The 19,741-nt window shown below is 38.8% G+C and overlaps 2 protein-coding genes across 7 annotated transcripts in view; both read left to right on the top strand.

The window, feature by feature from the left end:
- The window catches only part of LOC137615345 (inactive phospholipase C-like protein 1), a 1,261,629-nt gene that overhangs the window by 1,036,845 nt on the left and 205,043 nt on the right, over positions 1 to 19,741 (top strand). The window lies entirely within an intron of this gene.
- Positions 1 to 19,741, top strand: part of LOC137615349 (enoyl-CoA delta isomerase 2-like) — a 145,480-nt gene that overhangs the window by 85,240 nt on the left and 40,499 nt on the right. Inside the window, exon 10 of one of the 4 annotated variants that reach the window (XM_068345158.1) lies at positions 18,378 to 18,871. The exons of 1 other annotated variant lie outside the window; for it this stretch is intronic. The gene's annotated coding sequence lies outside the window, so the exon portion shown is untranslated. Of the gene's footprint in view, positions 1 to 15,709; positions 15,845 to 18,377; positions 18,872 to 19,741 lie in introns of those variants that run through there. 2 more of the 4 variants (XM_068345154.1, XM_068345156.1) reach the window with 2 other exon arrangements.

Genomic DNA, 19,741 nt, shown 5'->3' with positions numbered 1-19,741 from the left:
GTATTCCTATTGTTTACCATGCCTGGATATCAGAATAAAAAAATGGTAAAATAATTGAGGAAAGAATGTTCTCCTGAATGGTATACAGTATTCTGTTGTTAAAATCTTTGATTCTGTTTAGTGCCCAGATTCGTTGACATCTAGGAAAGAACTGTATAGGGAAATAAAGGTCAAGTTATATAATATTGTAGTACATTTACATTTAACTGCCACAGGTTTCTAAATATTCTCTTGAATGTGGAATGATCCCATTTTTCTTGGTGGTGGATTTTGTACCATAACTTTTCTATGTGGGGTAGTATGTTGAGTAACCTTCAGATTTCAATCAAGATGTTTCCTTTCTCTTAGAACAGAGGTCGGGTAACTTATTTTGGGTGTTACCCCAAAATAATTTCTAATAAAATGAATTTCCCCCGGACTTTGAAGTACTCTGGGGGACAAACCAATTTACTTATAGAAGTAGTGCATAATAAACACAAAAAATATTTATATTGGAATAATTTTTAATTGTTTATTTCATTTATCATTAAAAAGTAAAAGTCTTTCTTTTAGCATTACCTGGCCCACAAGCAAAATTATGACTATCATGTATTTCAAATTCATATAAAAGCAAAATGGGAAAACGATTTAATCCACTATTTATGGGGAAATGTTTATTATTTCTGGCATAAGAATGGCACACAAATAAAACTAATGAAAAATTATTGAAAACTTGAATATTTTATTAATAGCTCCCTCTGGCTTTGGAAAAAATATACTGTTTCATTTTTTATACAACAGTCTCAGTATCAGAGATTTTTTTGTCACTGCTACTTGGATGCCGTCTTCAGGATCCAACCAGGGCCTGTTATTTTGTTTTTAGATTTACAAGGGTAGACAAACCTTGTCCGCAAAGGTAGGTTGTTGCAAAAGGTAGGAGCATTTTATTTGCTTCCAAATGTGCAGTTTTATAAGCCTTTATGTCTAAAAACTTGAGAGGTCATCCTTGGTCTCAAATATCGTGCTAGTTTCACTGTTGGAACAAAGTTTAATTACATTTGCTGCTACCCTTCAGGGTGTATAAGGCAAAGCAGTCAGTTCACATTTGACAGTATGGGAATCAAGCTCTGAAAAGTAGTCGCAGAATCTATTCTTAAGTTTCGGCTGGTGCCTTGTAACCAACTCCTTTATATCACTAAGAATGCAGTCTTAACTCTTCCAAAAACTGACAGATTTGTAAAGACCGCAGTCCTAATGGCATTTACTTTTGGGTTCCAATATTGAAGCTTTGATACAAATGCTGAATTTTTTCCTTTGCTAAGATGAGATAGATTTTCTTTCCTTGCAATACCTTATTCAGTGCATTTACATGTCCAAAATTTTGGCAATTATACAAGAGCTAGCCAAGTTGGTTTTCTGATCTTGTGTACAAGTTTGTGTTTCTGATCAATTAGGAGCTTTATAAATTTGGCTTTAGGAACCCACACTCAATTTTTTCAACTATGATACAAAACACATACTATAGTCCATTTCTTTTATCAAGGCAGATTTGCACCGACTTGCAGCGGTTCCCTTTTAGCTCGGAAAATTTTCCTGATCGCTGATTGGTTAGAATGATCTCGTCCAACCAATCAGCGATCAGGAAACTTTTCCGAGCTAAAAGGGCACCGCTGCGAGTCGGTGCAAATCTGCATCGCTAAAAGAAATTGACTATAGTAGAGTACTAGACTTAGTAAACAAGTTGAATATATTACATATAGATTATAAACTAATATAATAATATATAGAGGAATTGCTAACCTCTGATATCAAATAATATCATAAATGATATTTCTCTATTTTTGTGGTTTTGAAGTTTCTGGGCTATTTAATGTATTCTATCTCCAATTTTCATATTTTTTCACCCATTACCCCCCAAATTTCCTAAATCATCCCATTACGGGTAATTTACCCGTTCCCCAACCACTGTCTTAGAGGCCCTTAGGTCATCAGAATATCACTTAGTTAAACAAGTTAATATTTTTAAGCAATCATAAAAATAGAATCCACCATTCTTGTCAGTACAAGGCTAATTTCCATATATGTACTGTATTTTGTTTTAATATGAACAAGTTATAAAGTTAATGAAAATATAAGGCTTAGACAATCCCTATCTTTTGAGGTTGCTAATATTGATAAAATACCAAACCTTGACAGTCCAACAATGTATAAAGATTAGAATTGGATCATGTCCATATGTCCATAGTGTAAATTTTTTTTTGCATGAGAGTAATGTAATAGAATTAGAAATTCAACATAATGTTTTAAAATTTACAAACTGTATAATCTTATACCATATGGAGTGAAGTGTAATTTTTCCCGAGTTTAGTTTCTGCTTTACAAAATAAGCAGCAATAGAATAATTCCGTACACAACAAATATGTGAGCTAAAACACTTATAAATCCAGAAAATTTGACTTGGTGTTATGATGGGGCAGAGGAAATGGCTGGAAATGGAGGGTAGATGTGGTTGTTAGTGACAGCTTCTTTAACATTTTGAAGTGTTGAATCATGTTGAGAGCATGGCTCTCTTTTCATTGTAAATGATGAAATAGCAAATGATAGTATTAGGAACATGAGCCATCTTTGGGTTTAGCAAGGAATTGTTCATTACATTATAAAAAACAAGGCAATGGAAGTAATGCAACACAATCCATCCATGATGACATACCTAAGGAGTTAAGGAAGCATGAAATCGGAAACCTCATTGTTCTCGGGCAGTCATAAGTTTATTTGGATAAAGGCTAATAGTGTGGAAATAATTCCAAGGTTATATTAGAGAGGCATATCAAAATAATGAACAGCCTCGGCCAAAGGAGACGAAGTCATTCCTTCAGGGTGGTTACAACAATCTAGTTGGTGTCTTCAAGATTCATAGTAACTTGTTTTGTATACTTGCAAATTTTTCTGGAAAAATTTCAACAGCAATCCTAGACTACTGCTCTGGAAAGTAGATGTTCAGATGCATGCTTGGGATGCTTTTGAACTTAGGCATCTCCTCCATTTAGTCAGATTGATCTAATTGTGGACTCTTTTTGTCCTTCCTTAATGGGTAATGGTTATCTTGGGTTCTGAGAACTAAGGGGTTTCTAGTAGAGACAGGCAAAGCTTTCTCCAGGCTGTGTAAAGTTTATTAACTTCTGTGAGGCTAAGTTGAACCAAATTTTTTTTGGTGTAGAGAAAGGGGTATTAAGTTTTTTAAAGTAAGTTCTAGTGCTGTTTTTTCTCTGTGTTTCTTAGGCAGCTGGTTTCAAGGCTATATATACTTCTCATTTCTCCCTTTTCATTGCTGATAAACTTGTTAATTTATTCTAGCAGGGTAGGCTAGGCTAGTTGATTATAGAGCAAATTATGATGGTAATACCGCTCGGCTTTTGATTTTGCCTAATAAGTGTAGCTTTGGTTAGCCATGTTGAGAATTTGTCAAGTAAGCTCAGAAACCAATAAGTTATTGATTTAGAATATTTCAGGCTTAACCCTCCAGTTTCAAAGCCTAGCCTAACTCCTCAAGGGGTAGTTAGTGGTTCTAGTGTATCATTCAGTAAGGGTTCTGATGATACACGGCACCTCCCATGTTTGAGATCCTCTCGTAGAGCCTCAAATTTATGTTTTACACCAAAGAGTGCAGATTTAAGGGTAGTCCACCTCTTTTGTTCCTGGGTTGTTGCAGAAAGGGTTTCTTTTATGGGTAAATTTTATTTCTTTTGAATTGAAGTATAAACTCTGAGCAAAAGCTCCAAGCTGAGTATACCAGTAGTTATTCCAAGTCAAATCTAATCTGTTACCCCTCCAAAGGATTGGCCTCCTGCTTCTTCAAATAAGCATGTCTACAGTCATCATTGAACCATAACTTTCACTTGGTACATTACCACATGAGAAGGGGCACTCCTATCAATTATGAAGACTAGATTCTCATTTAAAGGAACAACAGGATCAACACTACTATACAATTGTGACAAATTCAAGCCCAAAAGATCACTCAAAATGCCATTCCAGTCTGCTTGAGATTTCATATAAATCTTACATGAGCATGATACATCAGGGACAGGCTGCTCAGTCTTCACTACCAGTGAAATCAAGGCATGATCAGATGTCCCAACTGGAGAACCAACTTACTTGTTATAATGCCAAGGGAATCGGTGTATACGAGGTCCAAGCAGTTATCAGATCTGTGAGTAGATTCACTTATGATTTGCTCACAGCCTGATTCAGAGGCAATGTCCAAAGCTCTTAAGCCATGGCAATCAGTAGGAGAAACAGACATAATATACAAGTATGCACAAACACTTCCATGGGAATCCTCAGTACAAAAAGAAAGGCAGAATCAAGTCATTTTAACAAGATTCCGTATAAGTTTCACAAAACTGACACATGGGTATTTGATGTGCTCACCTTGTGAAACAGTTCCTGGGTGCAATGAGTGTGACTGTATTTTAACCATAAAACATATTTTTAGCACTTGTAAAGCTTCTAAAAGAGAGTATTTAATAAAGTTTATTTATTCAACATTAATAATTACCCGTATTTTTTCTTCCCAATGTTAAACAGACCAGCTCTATAAGAATAGAGTTTGACTCGTTGGTCTGGTCAATCTCCTCTTAAACAAACACTTCAACAAAAATAATGACTCGCTTAAGAAACAAATTTTGGGAAGTCACTATATACATCCACCCACTTTTGATCTCATAAAAACTGAGTTAAACATATGCATCACCCTTAGTGAGAGGAAGAGCTGACTTATGTTGCCAATTATACTTTTTCTTCTAGCTAATTTTTTGCTCACTGGAAAACATAGCATTCCCACTTACGCCAGAAACCCTGTAACGCAACTTTCTTTCTGAAGGCCATGTGTAAGCATTTCATCAGAAAATAATTTCTTTGTCTGGTAAGAACCATTCCATATTTTTTGGTCAATCTGTGGGATTAGAATTACAAATCTTCCTCTGTCCAAAAATGCAATGTCATTTCTAGTCTAAAGTTTGGTCATAGAAACTCGCAAAGAATTGAATTCAAATCTTATAAAAGCCTCTTAGGTTGAGGTTCAGGACATTAGGAGTACACCTACATCTCTTAGTTTATGCAGAAATATATCTTTGGATAGAATTTTAGTGGCAGTTCACTTGCATACCAAATCTGTTCTTGCTAAACATGATCTTGAAAGGTGTCCGATCAATTCATCGATGACAATTCATCGTCGGTTAATTTGTCCCTAGTCAATTCATCAATGGTCAGGTTGTCCCCAGATCAATTCGTTGTTGGTCAATTTGCTTATTTTTATCCAATCAATAGACAAGTGATGGTAAAAGATTTCACTAATCAATTCAATAAGCAAGTTACAATAAAAATTAAAAAAACCAATGTTTGTCGTATTACGTATTTAATGTACCTTTAAAATTTAAGATTTTGAGCAATTGCAAGTAGAGAATTTTTTTTTCCTTAGCATCTTATTTTCTATGAGATCTCTCTCATGTAGGTTCATGTCTGTGTGTTTGAGTGCGCTGTGGTAGACTTCTAAACTATTTGTAGTATGACCAATCCCCGGCATACATCAATCCCAAACATTCCATATAGTTGATAGAATTAGAGGTTCAAGGAGCTGCCTTCTTTCTCCTCCTCCTCCTACAGGAATCCTCTATAATTATTTTCAAAATAGGATACAATTGACTGAAATATCATCATCATCTACAAATTGTTCATATCCATCTACAAGATCATCAACCAGCAGGAAAAATAAGGGCAACAAAACAGCTAATTTTTAGGCTAAAGCTGTCCTCTTCATGATATCTGCATTTTATTCCTTCTTTAACATGCTTGTACACATTTTGTTCTGAACGAAACAAGCAGAAAGCTAAGTTCGAAGAGAGAAACAATTCCAGAAATCTATTATAGGCAGCTTTTTTGAAATCCGTAGTCATGTTACCAGGCCCCTAATTCTGCAGTAATTCATTCATTTTGGCAAATAGTCTACTACATGTGTTATGACTTTTGTTGGAGAGCTGTGCGAACGATCGTGGGACATTAAGAGTATCTATCTGAATGTGCACTATGTATAATTGAAAAAATATATTAGAGAAGCATTTAAATGTTCCATTTGCTGTCCAATTCTAATACTTTTTTAAATGCTGTGGGATAAGTTCATGAAAAGGAATAAGAAGAAATCCAAAAAGGATTCGTTACCTCCAGGTTTGCCGTCGAAAGGTAAGGGGTCTCGGGCCTCTTCTTCGACCTCTCGATCTCTTCCTTCAGACTCTTCCTTGCCTCCTTCCTCCGGGGGGAAGTCAAGGAAGAGCGACACCATTGACTTAACACCCATTCCCCCGGGGCAGGCGAATCAAGTTCCCCCCCCCAGTGGGGTAGTTTCTTCAGTCATCGGAAATAATTCTATTACCGCTTCTATTCCAGATAACGTGCGAGCGGTATGGCCTGCCCTTGGACTTCCTGGTTCTCCTTCGTTGGAAGTGTGGAACCAGTTCCTCGCAGGCACAGTTTTACCTCAGGTCCCTTCTGTTTTGGAACCCTTGGGAGTTCTGGACCTCGTCGATATCCTGTCAGCTCATTCGGCTGAAGTGTCAGCGGAGGTAATAACGTCAGCCCCTGCGGAGCCTACTTCGCCCCTCGCTTGCATTACTACGAAACAACGTCGCAAGCAGGATCATTGCGATACCTCCTCCTTCTCCTCCTCATCGTCGTCTTCTTCCTCCATAGATGATAGAAGAGAGAGAGAGAAGAGAAAAAGGAGAGCTCGCTCTCCTTCACCAAGACGTTCTCGTCGGAGAGAGAGGCGACATAGGAAGAGACGTCATAGTTCTCGTTCTTCCTCACCTTCTTTCTCTTCACGAAATGTCTCGCCGAGAAGCGATAAGCGCTCTCGTCACAAACATAAGAGGAATACTTCTTCGCGCTATCGCTCTGATTCACGATTGTCTTCCTCTCGCGGGGAATCATCTAGGCGCTATAAGAAGAAGAGCTCTACAAGATGGTTGCGCTCTTCTTCACGAGAGAGTTCTCTCAAGCGCAATAAGCGCTCCCGTTGGGGCGAGGTTAAATCTGATCGTGCCCAGAGCGCAACCAAGGAAAGAGAACACTCTGAGCGCAATTCCTCTCCTTCACATTTCTTCGCGAGGAGCTCAGTTCGCGCTGGGGAAACGAGAGAGAACACTTCTTCTCGCCGTCACTTAGTTTCATCAGAGAGAGCGCGCTCCCGTACGTCAAACTTCCGAGCGCGCAAATCTCCGGACATATCCGCGTGAGTTCATTCATTGCGCCCTCGCGTTTTAGACAGAACAATACCCATTCCCGTACCTTCTAATGAATTACGAAATATGGGCTTTACGAGAACTTCGGAAGATGACGCAAGGGTTCAGCCCTTCTCCTCTTCGGCTTAGAACAGAGGAGAAAAGCCAGACCGCCGATCACCGCATTCTCTTATTGAGACAGTACCGTTAATTTGGTCGCCTTCGCCTAAACCTTCAGCTTCCAGGCAGGATCTTGCACGTGGTGCCATCAACCAGCGCTCAGCCTTCCTCTGAATTATCGGCAATGGAGTATGTTACCTCGCCGTTACCCTCAGACATTCGGGCTTCGACCGCCCTCCCTCACGAGGAATTAGCGCGACCTGAGGATTCCTTGGAGGAACAACCATCAAAAGATTTGGAGTCCGCCTATCTGAGGGCTCTAAGAACGATGTGTAATATCTCAGGTCTCGGAGATTTACACCTGTCGCCTTGTCATACCGACACTCCAGCTTTAGACAGACTATGTCGTCCTCCACCAAACCCTAAGACCAGAATCGAACTTCCCTGGTCTATTCAAACTGCAGGCCGTCTGAGGAAGGTCTCGCAGGCGGTCTCGGGGAAACGAGTTCCTTGAAGACTCAAGGATCCCATAAACTGCTGCAGTTTTCTTTTTCGAGGCAAAGGCGCTTTTACAAGGTCAGAGACGCCAACCCTTCGCCTCTGACACTAGATCCCCTCACAGCAAGGCTTACACCTGGCTGTTCTGCAGAGAGACACTCTTCCCTTCCAGTCTCCTTTACCACAGCAGAAGCCTTGACAGTGGAAGCAGCGTCAATGTCTCTTCTAGAGGCACTTTCCTGGTTTGACACATGGTCTGGCACAGTGGGCTGCCTTGCTAGTCACGAGGACCTTTCAAACCAAAATTCCATGCAGTCCCTGCAGGAAGTCCTTGCTGCTGGGGCCAAGACAGTGGACTTTCTAACTGCTACGGCTGCAACAATGTGGGGCAACTGGATTCTCAAAAGGAGGGAATTGGTAGTCTCCAGACTGCATAGGAGCATCGGTAAATCTGAGAAATCTGATTTGAGGAACTCTGATCTTTTACAACCTCTCCTCTTCTCTAGACAAGCAGTCTCCTCTACCTTAGAGACTTGGAGGAAGGAGACGCAGGACACTGCAATGCAAAAGGCTGCTTCTTTTCGTCCAATGCAATAACAACCAACTCCACAACCCAGGGCAACAATCGCAACTCCACTGCCAGCCAAGAGCCTCAGCCGCCCCTCGTTTGCACCTAAACCTATGGGCAGAGGAAAGTCGGCTCCTCCTAAGGCTAAAGGCAGAGGGAGGAACCCTAGACAGAAATAGGGTCTCGACTCCCCCCTCACAGTGTGTAGGGGGGTGCCTGCAGGGGAGTTGGAGGAGGTGGAAAGCTATGGGGGCCATGCAATGGACCATAAGGGTGCTTCGTTGGGGATACCGCATTCCCTTCATAGACTCTCCTCCTCCTCTAATTCCTCCCCCGATCTCGTCCTCCCAGGTCCCTCGGGATCCTGGGAAACAGCAAGCCCTAGCTCGGGAGATACAGAGCATGCTTCTAAAAGACGCCATTCGAGAGGTCTCCGACTCTTCCCCGGGGTTTTTCAGTCGCCTCTTTCTGGTAGAGAAAGCCTCGGAAGGTTGGAGATCAGTGATAGATCTTTCGACTCTGAACCAGTTTGTGAAGCAGACTCCATTCAAAATGGAGACAGCGGCCTCCGTAACTCAAGCAGTACGTCCAGGAGACTTCGTGGCATCTGTAGACTTGAGAGATGCTTATTTCCAAGTGCCAATCCATCGCACATCCCGGAAATTCCTACGCTTCTTGGCTCAGGGTCGAATCTTCGAGTTCAAAGTCCTGTGCTTCGGCCTCTCGACCGCCCCACAGGTCTTTACGAAGATCTTCGAACTCGTATCTTCGTGGGTGCACAAACATGGAATTCGTCTGCTAAGATATCTGGACGATTGGCTACTCCTGGCCTCGTCCAAGGAGCTAGCTCTGGATCATCTGAGAAGACTTCTGAATCTTTGCAAGGATCTGGGGATCCTTGTAAATGCAGAGAAGTCTTGCTTAATTCCCACCCAAGTCTTGAACTATCTGGGTATGTCCATCAACACCCAGGCAGGGAGAGTGTTTCCGTCGGAAGACAGGCTTCGGAGACTGGATCAGTCCATCGCCCATCTCTTGTCTCCACTACCACCTTCAGCCAAGTCGTGGCAGTGTCTTCTGGGCCATCTTGCCTCTCTGGAAAAACTAGTTCCAGGCGGGAGATCGAGAATGAGAAGTCTCCAATGGCATCTGAAGACCCATTGGTCTCAAAAGTCAGATCCCCCATTCTTGGCAGTGGAGGTTCCAAGTCTGGTGCTACAAGATCTTCATTGGTGGTCGACCAGAGAGAACACCCAAAAGGGCATTCCCCTCCAAAACCCGAGTCCGAAGTTAAAACTCTTTTCGGACGCGTCGCTACAGGGATGGGGTTCCCACCTAGGCCCCAAATTAGCATCAGGAGTTTGGTCTCCGATAGAGAGTTCTCTTCATAAAAACCACCTAAAATTATTAGCTGCCTGGAAATGCCTAAAATTCTTTGTAGAAGATCTACGCGGACGAGAGGTGGTTCTGATGAGCGACAACTCCACAGCCGTCTCGTACATCAACAAACAAGGGGGTACTCTGGCAAGAGACCTCTGTCTGTTAGCAGTCCAGATCTGCCAGTGGGCAGAAAGCCGCAACATTTCTCTTTCAGCCAGGTTTATTCCGGGGCCGGAGAAACATCGTGGCGGATCAGCTGAGCAGGCATCACCAAGTGCTGAGTTGAGAATGGTCTTTGGATCCTTGAGTAGCGAAGACAGTAATAGCTTTGTGGGGTTTACCCACAATAGATCTGTTCGCCACCTCTCTGAATGCGAAACTTCCCCGCTACGGGTCCCCAGTTCCAGACCATCAGGCAGCGATCCAGGATGCCCTCCAACACTCCTGGGACAACCTGGACGTGTCGCTATGGGGATGGGGTTCCCACCTAGGCCCCAAATTAGCATCAGGAGTTTGGTCTCCGATAGAGAGTTCTCTCCATATAAACCACCTAGAATTATTAGCTGCCTGGAAATGCCTAAAATTCTTTGTAGAAGATCTACGCGGACGAGAGGTGGTTCTGATGAGCGACAACTCCACAGCCGTCTCGTACATCAACAAACAAGGGGGTACTCTGGCAAGAGACCTCTGTCTGTTAGCAGTCCAGATCTGCCAGTGGGCAGAAAGCCACAACATTTCTCTTTCAGCCAGGTTTATTCCGGGGCCGGAGAAACATCGTGGCGGATCAGCTGAGCAGGCATCACCAAGTGCTGAGTTGAGAATGGTCTTTGGATCCTCGAGTAGCGAAGACAGTAATAGCTTTGTGGGGTTTACCCACAATAGATCTGTTCGCCACCTCTCTGAATGCGAAACTTCCCCGCTACGGGTCCCTAGTTCCAGACCATCAGGCAGCGATCCAGGATGCCCTCCAACACTCCTGGGACAACCTGGATGCTTATGCCTTCCCTCCCTTTTGCCTGCTCAGAAAAGTGATCAACAAACTCAGGATCTCACGGAACTGCAAGCTAACACTAATAGCTCCGGCTTGGCCAAGCAGGGAGTGGTACGCAGATCTCCTTTCCCTGCTGGTTCAAGTGCCGAGGTTCCTCCCTCCAGAACCCCGTCTGTTGACGCAGCCACACAGTGGTATCCCCCACGGGAGAATCCACTTCCTGAAACTTCACGCCTGGAGGCTGTCCAGTCTCTCCTCAGAAGCAGAGGCTTTTCAGGAAAGGTGGCTGAACACATGTCCAGGCACCTGCGCCAATCTTTCACAAACCTCTACCAAGCGAAATGGAGAGTGTTTGCAGCTTGGTGTAGAGGGCGAGGCGTGTCTCCACTCGATCCCTCTCTTCCTTTAGTGGCAGACTTCCTAGTTTACCTCAGGGAGGAGAAACTCCTTTCAGTCTCGGCAATTAAGGGCTATCGTTCACCCTTAAGCCTCATCTGCAGACTGAGAGGAGTTGACCTTTCCACCTCAGAAGATACCACCTTGTTGATACGAGGTTTTGAGAGATCTTGCCCCCCAGTGGAGATTAGACCACCACCTTGGGACGTGTCCCTGGTCTTACGCTCCTTAAAGGGACCTCCATATGAGCCCTTAAATAGGGCCTCTGATTTCTTCCTTACCCTTAAGACCGTCTTCCTTGTAGCTCTTGCCTCGGCAAAAAGGGTTAGTGAACTCCAAGGTCTATCCTACAAAGTCACTCATACTAGAGGTTGGGGGGAAGTCTCTCTCAACTTCGTGCCAAGCTTTGTGGCCAAAACCAAGAATCCTTCATCTGCCGATGAGAGGTTAAGAGAATTTCAATTTTCCAGCCTCAGTAGGGCGACTCAGGATACTGACCAATTGGTACTGTGCCCGGTCAGGGCGCTAAGGAAATACCTGAAGTGCGCCAAACCTTTCAGACCACGCCTCCGTCATCTCTTCCTCAGTACCAACAAGGTTAAGAATAGAATCTCTCGCAACTCCATCTCTTTCTGGCTCAAGAAAGTTATTGCGAGAGCCATTCACGGAGACCCTGCGGCAGCTCAACCCAAAGCCCATCAAGTTAGGGGAGTGGCTGCCTCGCTGGCGTTTAAGAAGAATTTTTCAGTCTCCCAAGTCTTAAGAGCTGGAGTCTGGAAGCGCCAATCTACATTCACCTCTCACTATTTATCAGATGTGACACATAGGTCTCTAAACACCTTTTCTATAGGACCTATTGTGGCAGGTCAGCGGGTGCTGTAACTACCTTTACGCCCTTTCAGGGGACAGTAGCCATTGTTCGAGGATTCTGAGTTACACTAGGTTTTAGAAGAACATCCATCTATCTTCTGCTCTTTCTTCTTCCTCCCATCTGGGTATCCTAGTCTGTAACCAGTTTCGGCTGGACTTATCAATGGAAATAAGGTATGAAACTCATCTGACTCCTATCACAGGGTATAAGTTATACTCGTAGTCACGAGGGTTCCCCTTTTCAAGGTCAGGGGAACCCTTTGTATGAAAGGGTCCTGGTTTTGTTCCCGACCCTCTTCATGCTGAAAGTTTGGTTTCTACATATTTACAAACCTTCAGTCATGCTGGATTTGGGGATCTACAAAGAAAGTTAATGGGAGATTTTTCATTAATAGAGTCTAGTCTGAGGACTATCTTCTCTAGGAATAGAGAACCCTTCGTCCACCCTGACCTCAAGACTAAGTCTCCTATAGTAAAGAATGAGGGTTTGTATTTATTGTAGGAACAAATGACAAACTTATAACAGAGTTTGTATTTTTCCTAACATACAAACCCGAATTCTTTACTCAAATCTTCCCTCCGTCACCGCCCCCTAATATAGTCTTAGCTAGAATCCGATTGAAGGTACTCAATAGCTGCCAGCCGGCAGTCCCCCACCCCCAACTGGGGGATAACTACCGGCCCGGTCGTTAACGACCTTGTTAAGGTTTTCTGCCGTATTTTCCAGCTCGCGCTAGAATATCTATTATAGTAAAGAATTCGGGTTTGTATGTTAGGAAAAATACAAACTCTATTATAAGTTTGTGATATTTGCAACAATGTACAGTCGTTTAACTTTTCAACTTCACTAGCAATAACTGAGCAAGGTGCATGATGAGTTGAAATTGACTTAACAGTACTGTACTTACATATTTGAAATCGTTGATTCTTGCACATACCTCTGCAGCAGGTGAAGCATGATTATAAATTCCAATCATCTTTAGCTCTATATAGTTTTCACCTGTTTGAAGTCTAGCCTTGCATACACGATTTTCAGACCACTATATCTGTAGTCCATCGGCATTTGCCTTATTCTTTGCACATACAGTATATAATTCTCTTGATCGACCACTTTGTTTTATCGTTAGTAATAATCTTATGGGTAGCCATGTTGATGAATAGGGGTTTCAGAAAAATAATGTAAAACTAACAAAGAACCATTCTAGTCATGAACTACTGTAATAGTTCCAAACTTTCTTCTGAAAATTTCATTTTAGAGAGATAGAGAAAAAATAACAAATAAAATTGTTCAACAACTATTCTAGTTCAATAGTTCAGCATGTCGAATCTGCGTGTTTTAGGAACAAATTGACTAGCGATGACTTGACTTGGGGACGAATTAACTGACGACAAATTTACTGGGGACCAATCAACATACGACGAATTAACTGGGGATGAATTGTCCTAGCACCACCTTGAAGAATCCAGGTTTACATATTGAGATAGCTGGTCTCTAGTTCATATAGTGGCTACTGACAATGTGGTCATTTAACATTTTCAAGTTGTTAGTCTATAATTTTCTTATTATTGAAATATTAGATATCTGGAAAATCCTTTATTTCAAGGATGGTTTGTTAACATTAATCTTTACCTGTTGAGTCTATAATTTTAAGTATTTTATACTGTACAGTATACTACAGTAGTTTAATTCTATAATTCTCTAATCCCTTTCCTTCATTGGCATCCCACTGACATCAGTGTTGGAGTCAACAATATGAACATCAGGGGAGGTTCATAGAAATAAATGGCATTTTATTAATCAAATGTTACTGTATTTCTATACTGTACTCACCTGATGTTCTTATACATGGCCACCCTCCTCTCCACCGACGTGACTTGTGATGTCAAAAGGATAGGGAATAGGTCAACTTCAAAACTAAAATAAAAAATAGGGCCTCTCTCTTTGTTTTTTTCTGTTAACCACTAGAGTCTCATTACTTTGCTAGTGGCATGTGTCATTTCAAAGAAAAAATATGAAATTTTTTTAGATTTTACGGGTAAATGTTGATAAGCAAAGTTTCTAGAGAAGAAGCAATATAAAGATGAGATGAGTGTAGGAATAAATTTTATTATTAAGATTCCAGTTTTCCCTTTTGTGCAATTCTAATGGATCATTACCTCAAAAGTTTAGTGTTGATCTCCTCCACATTTTAAGGAGGCTTTCTACACTATACATCTTTCTTGCCACAGGCCTTTAGTGAGATTTGTTTTTCTATCTAGGCATGTAGAGTTACATATGTTAGGCTTTTAATTGCTTTCAATAATCTAGAGCAAGTAATCTTGGCTGGTCCTGGAAAACTAAGGTAACTGGTTAGTATAAGTTGTAATTGAATTGGCGGTTAAAAAATCTTTCTTGTTTCCGACTGCAATTATCTTTTAAATATATGTCAAGAAACTAGCTGGAGGATTGAAACTTGCTTATTAAACCCTACTCTAATTTGAGGTAAAAATTTACATATGAATAATTGGTAATTTCTTAAAAATGTTTAATATATAGTGTTTGAAATTTGCCAGAGAATGTAATGCATGTAGTATCATACAGGTATGGTTGTGAAGGCAATATTGTTAAGGGAAAAGAAAAAGACTTCACATTAATTGATTTATTTCTTGACTTGCAACAACTTCAGCCAACGTTTAAAAGAACCTGCTTCTCACCAGTTACTGTCATATTAAACCTTAACAAAATTAGTAACAATAACAAAACTTAACTCTAAACTGTAAAATAAAAACAGATTTTCATTATACTGTAGTTATGTGGAATGTTAATTTGAGTTAACTAATAGAAATTTAGAATAAAAAGGAACAAATAATTACCTATATTTATTTTTCAAAAATGATCTAACAATAGCAGTACCTTGAGGATAATGATAAACTTGGATAGTGTTGTGGCCATTGCATTTTACATGCCAAGACTTTTAAGCCTTGTGAACCAAGATATTAAAATTTTTATGTATTCTTGCCGACTTTCAACTGTTATCAAGACAATATTTTATAAAGAATTTTGCTCTGAATTCTTAAAGATAACTGCTAAAATGCATCTAATGACATATTTAACATATCCAATTAAACATAAACCAAATTTTATGAGCCTCATTTTATCAAGCATTGAAATAAAAAAAACTGGGCTTTTCTAGTCCTTTTCTTCAAAATACAAAATATGATTTTGAGAATAAGGTTAAGGTCTGGTGAGACAGCAAAAGAGACTTTCATTACTGTCATTTACAAATGTTAACAAAAACTTTTGAGATAAGCTATACATACATACATATAATTTATATATTTCTTTATGTATACTTAACACATCTTAATTTTGTATTCTCGTTGAAAATACATAATTCAGCATTCTTTATTTAGTCTCCATATGTTGCATAGTTTAAAGATTAACACACCTCTCACACACAATCAACCAGTATTATTAATCTGGCAGGAATAAATGATGGGATTGTGGTTAGTGTAAATATGAGATGAAAATAGCTGTAAAGAAATTCAAGGAGCAAAAAGGGCAATAAAAGTAGCTATTTGATTAAGATTAAGAAAGTTCAGTACATGATCTGATAGCTGACAAAAATAAATTAATCAGAAATTAATTTGTAGGTGGCTGACAAATCACATGCATTGGGAGTAAGGATTAATGTGATTCTTGGGCCAGAATCTTAGCACACGGTTCCCTGAAATCACAAAAAAAGCATTGAGTATGACAGTATACATTGAAGGTAATTCTAATGACTAGAATAAATAGAATTTACATATACAGTAATTACATTGAAGATGAATTGAATGAACTTTGTACAAATGAATGAATTTTTAATGTTTTCATTAAACTTTTCTTGAATTCAAATAAAGTTGAAACTGCTATTGTTGCATTGCTATGCTTTTACTGTACTGGATACATCTATATTCCTGTCAAGAAATGCACCAGCTTTAATGTTTATCTATCTCAACTTCAAACTTAAATTTAATATTCTAGTGGAAGACATAATAAAAAACAGGTGATCACCTGTGAAAAGCCCATTCATTGTTTGGACATAAGTCTCTTTGCAAATATAAGAAAAACAGGGACTCCACAGTTAAATATATTATTTTAGCCTGTAAATTTGTTTCTTAAATTAACATTTTTTTTTTTTCAAATATAAACTAAAAGGATCAAATCTAGATATCTAAGGCAAATATTCACAAATATTTCTTGCACAAATTTAGAAGTTGGCAATTTCTAAGTACTGTAGTTGGCACAGTGATGGCAGTTTTAAAGGGAGGGAGTGTAAGGTGAAATGTACATCATACATATTTACAATAACAGGTTTTTAGACAGGACTTGAAATTCCTGGGAATCATGGATGTTTGGTGCTTCATCCTGTAGCTTTCAAAGTAAGAAAACTTAGGTCCAAGGAAAATCTCAGAAAGTGTTCCTCTTAAAAGTTTCTGGAGATAATTTCCTTAACAGATAGTACCTAATAAAGCTCATAAAACCATTGTCTTCATGACCATTATCAGCGATTTAAATTTGATTGGGTCCTTACGGTTTTGGATGGAGACTTAGGCAACATGGTAGTACTTCTGCTTGCAATCTTCTTATCATCCTGATAGTTAATGAGGTTAACTGATACAGAGTAATTGATATATAGTTGTCCAAAATATTTTTCTAGAGAGATTACAGTACTTTAATGTAACTTAGGCTACCAAGATAATTGAATAACATTTTGGTAATGAGACATGGGAGGAATAAATAGAAAACTCACAGGAGTTTCTTACTAGGGAGTGATAGGGGAGAATTAGAGTTAAAGTCAGGTTGCATGGGTCATGCCATAGAGCTTGCTATGCATTGAAATTGACAACCTTTCTTGGGTTCCTGCTCCACCACATCCTAATTAATTTTTGAGAAAGTTATCTTTAAATTTGTGCTACTACCTGCAGGGAAAATTATGCCTCAATGCCATTCGTGGTTATTATTGCTGTTCCAACATGAAGCTAACAGAGTTACGTGACAAAAAATGTTATTTAGGATACAGTATATCAATATGCTGGTTGGATTGGCCTAAATTACATTCAATTACAAGCAATACACCTATTCACAGAGTTTATTGAAATTTGCCTTAGTAATTTTATTTGATACCTTTAGTTGAAACTATTGTCTCTAGCTTTATTATCAGTTTATCATTTTCATACTATAATGTCTTCCTATTTTTAGTCAATCCATCGTGTAATCATCAAAATGACAATAGAGGTAATTGTTTGCTTCTCATGAATCAACAGTATAGTATTTAACTATACCTGATGGTTTTCTTCACAACCTTGAAAGACTGGTGGATATCTTTTATCAAAATTCTACAAAAATTATTTTTCTATGATGCAAAATTTTATGACAATATGATTGCTGTATTTAAAGTATAGAAATTGTAACTAAATACAGTACCAAGTGTATAGCATAGTACTCTGGCATTTTAAGTTTCATACAATATTATAGCACAGTACATGAGAAATATCATTATCATATTTTCAGCAAAGAAACTTTTGTATTTATTACAAATTTTCCTTTTTTTCTATAATTCAATGGAAAATTGAATTTGTGCACTTAGAATTTGAATGGTAAAGAAGAATAAAGGATATTTACATTATCACAATATCCCAGTAAAATTTGCACATCTCACAAGTATATACTTCATCATCAGTATCTTACTTTTAATAATTATCTATATTAACAGCTAGTTGAAAACAAAAAAAACAAGAGGAGTACGAGAGAGAAAGAGCAAAGGTAGGAAAAAAGAAAAATTACAGCTTAATACAGAAAGCTAGGATTTAGTTTTTCTTATTTTTATAATACATGTCCTTGTAGATAGCTTTCACTTTATATTGTAGGGAATAGTATAGATAAAATGTGTGAATGCTGTGATGCACACCTATAATTATCATATCTTATCAAAAGTAAAGCAGCATAATTTTTACTGCTGTACTTTTTATTTTAAAATGAATTGCATACTTAACATTCACAGATTAAACTAGTGTTGTGTAACTCAATGATTTAATAATATTTAGAAGATTTACAAAGGTATAGAAGTGAACTTCAAAAATATCAACTTGAAACTTTTGTAACCATAAGGCATGTTTAAATTTAATCATATTGTGCACAGAGGAACTTGGAATTTCAAAACAATTGTTTTACTGTATCATGTAAAGTTTTGATTTAAGAATTTCTCCGTAAAGTTTAGAAATAAGAGTTTTCTGCAATCTCTTGCGTTGCCCCATAATCTGAATTCCCATCTTCCAGATCTTCATGTGCCTTTTATTTTGGTGTTCTTATATCTCTGTCCTGCTACTTCCATATCTGCTGCTAATGTGACTAACTGCTCCTTGCCCTTTTCATCATAGCAGTCAAATACCCAGAGCCTGATGAATAGCTACTTACAGGTTAGCTATAAAAGATTTATTTAGTTTATCATGTAGCATTTTATTCAACTGATGTAATGACTTGAAGTGATGATGGTAAATGGTGTTAAGCAGTTGTTTGTGTTTATTCAAGTCACTTTTTGAGGATGGATCATGGTCAGTTAGTAAAAAATTTATAGACTGGGTGGATGCCTTCATTTGTGGCAAAGTGTAATTTTAATGTATTAATCAAGACTTTTACAGTTCAATTTACCATTATTCACATATCCTCAAACTTCATATCAGAAGGTCCCCATTATCAAAATTGTTTTTATTATAGAGTAGAATATATATATCTGTATCTGAATATTGCTGGTAATTTACAAAAACCTTGAAGCAGAAATATGTAATTCTCTTTCTTGCTGAAAAAAATAATGCAAATTTATCAGCTATATTGATATTGAAAATTGAATTAAAAATGGTTACTTGGCACAACTCATTTGTTTGATATCTATTAAAGAGTTTATATGAGCATGCTTTTGTATACTGTAATATAAAATACCATAACTAGTGTATGCATCCCATTAAAAATTACTGCTAAATATTTAGATAGAAGTGCACAAATGTACCAATTCAACCTTTCCCACCCTTCCTCCCTTTCTTAACTACAACCCTACAGTTTTGGGATTTTCTGGGAGATTGTGGTTTCTGAGTGTACCTTTCAGGTTACCCCCTCTCACCAGGGCATCATTACTCTCTTTCTCCCCGTACCCAAGGGGCAAGGACAGACCATGTAGTCTTTCGTTAGGCATTGCCGTTCAGCTTGACAGGAAAGAAATATATATTCATGTATAGCCAGACACATGCTCTTTATTATAAAGGAGAGACTCCTTTCCTAATCTTCAAGTACCGATCACTGTATACCATTAAACTCCCATGTTTGATTGGAAGATTTGAAATATTTTTTATTCCAACATCTAATTAGTTTACAGATTCTTAATAAACCATTAATTGATGAAATTCCTTATAGAGTATTTAACTGCAATGGTTGTGAGTACTTTTGATATTATCCATGTAACTTTATTACTTTAGTACAGTACTATAAAGTATTAGAGATAAATTAGGCTCAAGTTGTCTACAGTTATAGCAAATGCTTTACGACTAATTTTCCAATTCTGAAATGAAAACTTATAATAGTACTTTGAGTAGATAACTTAAACCTTTATTTGGGTATTTCTCATGTCAATGGTGATTACTGTAAATTGT

This window comes from Palaemon carinicauda, chromosome 21 (assembly GCF_036898095.1).
Source record: "Palaemon carinicauda isolate YSFRI2023 chromosome 21, ASM3689809v2, whole genome shotgun sequence".
In the NCBI taxonomy this organism is placed as follows: Eukaryota; Metazoa; Arthropoda; class Malacostraca; order Decapoda; family Palaemonidae; genus Palaemon; species Palaemon carinicauda.
Note: the sequence above shows the minus strand (reverse complement) of the source record. Positions and strands in the feature narration are given on the sequence as shown.